This window comes from Monopterus albus, unplaced genomic scaffold (genome assembly GCF_001952655.1).
Source record: "Monopterus albus unplaced genomic scaffold, M_albus_1.0 scaffold52.1, whole genome shotgun sequence".
In the NCBI taxonomy this organism is placed as follows: domain Eukaryota; kingdom Metazoa; phylum Chordata; class Actinopteri; order Synbranchiformes; family Synbranchidae; genus Monopterus; species Monopterus albus.
Window position 1 is genome coordinate 3,652,639 of NW_018127932.1, and position 7,157 is coordinate 3,659,795.

Consider the following 7,157-nt stretch of genomic DNA (forward strand, 5'->3'; position numbering starts at 1 on the left):
ATACGTTAGTTGTTTTTGGAAGAGTCACTCATTTTGGACTTTCAAGTAGCCTACTGTACCCTATACGATGAAAAGTGAAAGAGATACATTTAAGTAACTTTACAAGTCACCACAAAACTAACACAGTTCTGAGGTGTTACTCCAGTGCTGCTTGTAAAACTCCACACATTAGATAAAGGCAGGCTGAAAAAGAGGAGGAGAGGGTGAAGGACAGAGCCAGTCTGAGAACGAGAAACTCAGGGAATTCGGTATTGCCTGTAGCCACAACAGCACTCCATCATTTCTTCAACTCTTTCCAGTATTCTCTCTCTCTCTGATGCCCTCTTTCTCTCTGTCCCTCTCTCCCTCCTCTCATCCATCTCCTCCCAGCTCTCTCTGACAGTCTATTTGGCCTACATAGCCCTGTCATCCATTCAACCTGTCAGTCCTGGCAATGGCACCAATCCCACATAACTCCCGGGTCTGTAGCCGGGCAGGCAGACTCATGGTTAAAGCATCTGTGCCAACGTTGAAAGCCTGGCGGTTCAATTCCCATAACGGCTTGGTCGCAGAGTCGACCCCACAGTGAGAAGGTCAGAGGTCCGACCCTCGTGGAGCAGAGGATGTTCATCCTCTCTTAGAAGGTTTTCACCCAGTTTGTATTCAACAAATGCTCCAAAACAGCCTGTTTGTGTTCAAATGACAAAACCCTGACATGGCCACAGTAATAATAACCCTAATCATGTGTTTATAACTGTGACGACAAGGTCCTTTAGGTGTTGCCCATGATCTTTCTTACCTTAAACCCAGCACTAAAACTGTGCACTGTGCTGTGAAGCTCTCTGGATCGAACGGTCTACTACTGTCAGTGAAAAAAAAAAATCATACGTGCTAACATTAGAGTTAGCACTGGTAACACAAGGCCACTGATGACCACACTTCAGCTGTGTCAAGGGAATTATTGTGGTTGTTATGCATTTTATTTTTACCACCTAGTTTCTCTTATCCAGTCCATGTGCCCTGGTTTTTCCTTGACCTACATGGTTATATCACCTGCACCTGTTTGGATTTCCTCTCTTTTATAGGCCTAATATAGTTAATGTACTGGTGTGCATGGTGACCTGAGCGATAAAGGCATATGAAAACAATGGTCCTGTACAGTTGTAAGGCAACTGTACTTCACTGCTGAAACAAGAGATTTAGAGTGTGTGGGAGGAAAACTGAGCGAGAGAGAGTGTCGGTCCAAAAATCACTGTAACACGCCTACAATATTCCTATAGGGACCAACAACGTGTTTGTGATTCTCAGTGGAAAATGTACTTTATGGTACCTTTACTGTAATTGCCTATTACAGTACTATACATTTGATATTGTACTACTTTACTACTGTCTCTCCTGTTCTCTATTTAGAACAGTGGTAATACAGAAATGTAAGGCTTGCATTCAAAATGTTTCTTAAGTACAAAAGTAGAATGTACTTAAAACATCAAAACTAACTAAAAGATCTCATCAATAATACATACTGAATTATTATCACTGGTGTATTAATACATAACAAGCATTTCCTTGTTCTAACAGGTTGGAGGTCGAGCACATTTAACTACTGTTTACTGTTAGGTAGTTAAATCTGTAAGAATGCATTACTGTACAATATATTTTTTAAAGTAGCAGTAACATTTTGAATATTTGCCTCTGGAAGGTAGTTGATTGGGAGCAAGTAGCAAAAAACAGAAATATCCGTAGGAAATACACAACAGTCATATTTACCCTACATTTGTAATAATTTCACTGAAGAGAGAGTTTGGCTTGGGATGGAGACGGAAGGACAGGAAACGACACACAATGCAGCAAAGAGACCTGCAGAAACACCTCTTACCTGCAAAAATGTACAAATGTGTCCACACGCTGGCAGGAGTGTCGCTTCGCATCATTGACAACAGCAGCAACAACAACGTCCCAGTGTGACCAGCGGCACCAGGAGCGCCTCTCTCTCTCTCTCTCTCTCTCTCTCTCTCTCTCTCTCCCACTCCCCCCCCCCTCTCGGGACTTGGCCCACCTCCTCAGAATAGTGCTTCGGTGACACCCGAGATTTTCCTGCGCGATTATCAACAGAAGCTGAAGCGCTCCGATCGTCCGAGCATCCCCTCCTCACAACACAAATATCCTCTCATCATCATCATCATCATCACTGTGTCGATCCTCCAACAGCACAGCTTGGTTTTTCTTCTTCTATGGCCGTTCCTTTGTCGATACGATCATCACCAGCCGTCATCATCTTTTCTTTTTCACCGTTCTCGTCTAACTCTGTCCTCTGGCTTCCGCGCCGCGTCTCTGTCCCTCTGTCCCTCTGTCCCGTGGCTCGCTCCCGCAGCCCAGTAAGTGTGTCATGCCTGGGAAGAGAAGCGTCTCATCCAGGGCAGACTACCGATGGACAGACGGCCAGCCAGAAAATCCCTCAGCACAAAACCGGGATGCAGAAACAGTACAACGATTAGATGTGCGGGAATCACCCCGAAGTCCTACACAAACGGTAAACTGTGGGAAAGTTTTACTGACAGACTGTTACACTAATGCCACACAATAAACGAGTGTACTGTACATCCGAGTATAATTTGGTGTCAGTTATAGACACAGTTTTGGTAGAACAGATGACAACATAAGCTTTGCTGATCCGAGCAGAGGTCTAATCAGATAGAACTGGGAACAGCTGTTTTACCAAGAAGAGCCATTGAAAACAAACCAACTGCTACATGGAAATCTACTGACACACTGCACCAGTTGTCCTGTTGTGGTTAAAGAGTAAAACTTTACAAATACTTTTACATTTACTGTATGTACTTATATTTACTTTGGAAGACTTTATACGGTAATTTTATTTCACTATTTTTGGCCAAAATGCAATTATTGTTTAAAGTAAAATGTCTAAAAACAACTGAAAAGGGGGGGAAAGACTTTTCATCTGATCATAATCAAGTTTCATCTTTATTTTTCTTATGAATAACACTTTCATATGAGTTGTATTTTTCAGAATGAGCACTTGAACTCTTCCACCACTGCTCTGTATCAGCCTGTGTCAGGATGCCCAACTGAGGAACGACACCGATTCTATCGATTTACTTTGATTATTATAAAATAACACTTAAATACACATGGGAAAGCCTTTTCCTGCTCTGACATCATGGAACATTTTGTGTCCCAGTGTGGCAGGCTGATGTAATTCACTTTCATTTAATCGTTTTTAAAGTCTAAATGTACAGTAATAATGGAGAGTGCATTTTAAAGAATCCCTACAAAATCATCCACAGACAAATGACACAGGGTGTGTTGTGTGGTTCAAACCACAGTGTGGCGACAGAGCACTGCCTGTTGTGTTGGTTGATTAAGATGTAGTATCTCCTTTCTCATGTACTTATCAGGGACAGTATTTAACATTTGAAACCCCAGAGTCAAACCCACAAATGTTCACTTATGGCCAGGAAATTGTGCTGCAATGACAAGCTTTCTTCTAGTTTTCAGATATTTTTATGACTGGATAAACAATTTATAATACACACAGATACATTTAACATATGCAGTTAATGTCAAATCAGTACAAGGTGCTATGAGGTAAAAACATACCAGTGGCAGAAAGGATTTGTATTCAGGTGGCGCAGCACAAGCAAGTATAAAAACATGATTTTGCATTATTTTGCCTTTAATTAAAACTCATAAGGCTCCAGGCTCCAAGAATGTTTCACTGGATATTCTTATTGTTTGCTTTGCTGCAAACATTAAGGTTGAGAGGATGGGGAAAGGAGAAAAGGGATATCCTCCTCTTCACATTGTTGCTGATGTTTTTCTTGTTGACTGACAGGATGTTAGTCAAACAGCTACAGTGTTGAAATGATCCTGTGTGTATTTTACTTTGCCTTACTTAAGTACACAGTTCAGTTGCTCGTGCCGTAGCACAAAACCACAGCATCTCTTGGATGATTATTCACCAGAGCCTTTCTTGTAATGTAACAGGGAATCACAGCGTGTCTGTGGTTTCAGCAAACACTCGCTGAGAGGTTGGACCTTGGTACTGTCTGTGTCTGCAACAGCTCCTGCTTTTGTACAGTGGTTATTTTGAACTCAGGATTGTTTGTCAGTGTGTCAGTGGGATGTTTGATGCTGATCTGCTTTTGTGATGGTTGACTGCAGTGCTTTTCAAACCAGGGATGAGGACCAGGCCGGTTTCCAGTGGGCATCCATGTGGAGGGGTACTGGTATATTTGAGTAATCCTGCTCTACTGTGACTTATGTGCAGGGAATTGAAGTCCCTCAGTCTGGCAATGCCATGTTAGAGCTACATGCCACAGCTTTATATCTCCGCTGGTTAATGTGAAAACACGTCTGCTTTACAGACCAGCAGAAGACATGCAACAAGACATCCAGACACAAATCCTGACACACATCATGAGACCAGAACCTGTGTGCTACAGTGTTTAGTCTGTAGATGTCGAAACATTTGTACAGACAGCCAGAAGGAAACAGATTTTCTCCCCCTGCAGTAACGATAGAGACAGACTTTATTTACAGATTATATCAAAAGATGTGGGCAAGGAGACAAGTTGGCAAATTTCACAAATATCAGTTTGTCTCAGACAACGGGCGACATTCCTCATGTTGAATTGGATGAAGAGGCTGCGAATCCTTCTTTAAATGAAAATTATTCTGATTTCTTGTTAAATGTCCCACATTTCCAATCCTCTTGAAAACCAAGCCAGGTGTAATTGTGGGGATAAAGTGTTGAAAACACAAACACTAAACAACACATTTCACTCCCTGTATGTGACATTTCCCTGCAGTGTGTGCAAAATAATCCCCCACCCCATCTTTGTTTCCCTCTGTTCCCTTTAAATAGCATCAAATTGGGAACATTTTTCATTATGCATCATAAAATCAAGATCCTGTTTTTATGACTCTAGTAGAAAATTCAATGTGATTTATGCACCATGTTTCTGCATTTCCCTCGACTCATTTAAAATCTAGGTAATGCTTCATTTTCTCACAGTTTGAAAAGTTTTGGGGGTTTGGACATTGCTTGGGTATATTAATTGGACCTGTAATGAACGGCCAAAGGGTCTGTGGGGTTTTGAAATCATAACAGTGCATGAATTGAATCCTTTCCTCACATGTTTTTGATAACAGCTGTGTTTCTGCCCTCCAGGATTGTTGTGGTTGAAGCACATCTGTTAACTTAAATGTGTTTCAGAAAGATGTATGATAATGATTCTTCATATGCTCATAAAACACAAAGTGATTTTATGGTATATTTTGAGAAATGACCATTACAGTGAAAAATAATATACTGTAAATTGATGATCTATGACAATGTAAAGCATCTAAAGGATAGATTTCAGTGGATTTTATGAAGCTGTGGAATGCTAATGTTAAAAATCAGGTAACTTTGTAGTGAATGAAAATGAAAAATGCACCTAAAAACTAGCACATATGAAATGGTTTTACACAAAATCACATGATACTAAGTATGTGCGAGTATGTAGCAAATTGCGGTTCTGGTAGCTGTGTCGCGCTCTCATGCTCATTTGTGCTGTTTTTCACAGACAAAGCCAACTGCTAGTGACACAATGCAGAGTTTTCTCAAACTGGGTTACATGCTGTAGTCATGTAAACAGCTATCAATATCCACTCCTTTTGCATGTAGACACACTGCAGCCCATTTCAAAATCCAGACTTTCTTTGATCAGGCTTCAAAGCATTATCCATTTGTAGGCTCCATGTAATCATATTCAAGGAAAAAGCATGCCTCGGTTTTATAGTCTGGATTTGTATTTCGACCATAACACGGCGTGCAGTATATTTAGCCACCAGCCGCTCCTGTCCCATCCTCACCATGATGCTGATGCTGAATGGGGAGAAAAGATGAGATGGAGGTACAGTTTGCCTTTTTGCTCTCTAGATTTTGACTGTCTTTCTTGCTTCTCAGTCTCCCTCCTTCCTGCAGATATCCGTCACATCTTGTACTTGCCTGAATAATTTGGTGTCTGTGCAGCTAACAAGAGGCAGTGAAGGCTTTTTAAAAGCATCGCTGTTCTTAATTAGGACGGTGTTAGAGTGGAAATATCAAAGGTTTCCCTCTGTCCCCCATCACTAAGAGTCATGTAGCTGTTTAGCTGTAAAAGTTGTTCTGATAAGGAGTCAGAAATCTGTGGAAATAGTGATTCGAGGTTTCGTAATATGTCCGATAACATTTCAGATACTACCACACTGATTTAGTGCCATCCAGATACATTATGGATACAGTAAAACATCTGCCTGTCAGTGTCTTCTCTCTGGTTGAGGTTCTATCTGAAAATGCTCATATGAGTAAGGCAGTAAGACAAATAAGCTATTATTATAATAATATTTCAATAGGAGTTGTTGGACACTGAGGTTCCCGATACATATTTGTAGCTTAAGATGAGGAACTAACATTACACTGAACAAAACCTGAATGTCAATATACACCTGGTGCTATTGTGAAGCATGAGTCAAACAACCTCACAAAAATCTCCTCCGTTCAGTGTGCGTGCCGTGTTTGAGCCGAGTGTTTACCCAAGAGGCGCTGGGAGAATTGTTGTCACTTTGGCATTTCCTTCTCTCTGTCTCACTCTCAGAAGAGTGTAGTGTCCCTTACATGGGCCTGGAGTAAATTTACACCAGACAATATCCTCTGACTCACGTCTAATCACATGTCAAAGACTGACATGATGGAGATCAGAATTCTCCTCGCTCGGCAGCACAATGTGAAACATTTGACATTTTGGATCAGTTAAACAAGGAACAGAGCTGAGATTTACCATATGGAATCTAGAAAACACTGACTTGTAATATATACATACTGTGTTTTTCAAATCCATGTCAACACAAAATCTGCTACAAATTAAGAACCTGACCTTGACCCAGTGTTGGGTTATATCAGCAAGTTCCACTTCCACCTTTTATGGACCAGATGGATGACGTTTGTTGTCAAAACATGATGCATGTTCAGACTAGCCACATTCCCATTAATCATAAACACAGTTAAATAATAGCGAGTTGCTTTTTGGCCATTATTTAACTGGTTTCAGAAAATATCAAATTTCCCATAAGTTCATCATCAATCACGAGATAACAAAAACATATATGAGTGTTTATTTTTTTATTCCACCCTT

General features: G+C 40.8%; 1 protein-coding gene across 1 annotated transcript in view; it reads right to left on the minus strand.

Annotated features, from left to right (window-relative positions):
• The window catches only part of bean1 (brain expressed, associated with NEDD4, 1), a 32,685-nt gene extending 30,704 nt beyond the window's left edge, over window positions 1-1,981 (minus strand). Inside the window, exon 1 of the mRNA XM_020601552.1 lies at window positions 1,856-1,981. The gene's annotated coding sequence lies outside the window, so the exon portion shown is untranslated. The remainder of the gene's footprint in view (window positions 1-1,855) is intronic.
• Window positions 1,982-7,157: the final 5,176 nt, after the last annotated feature.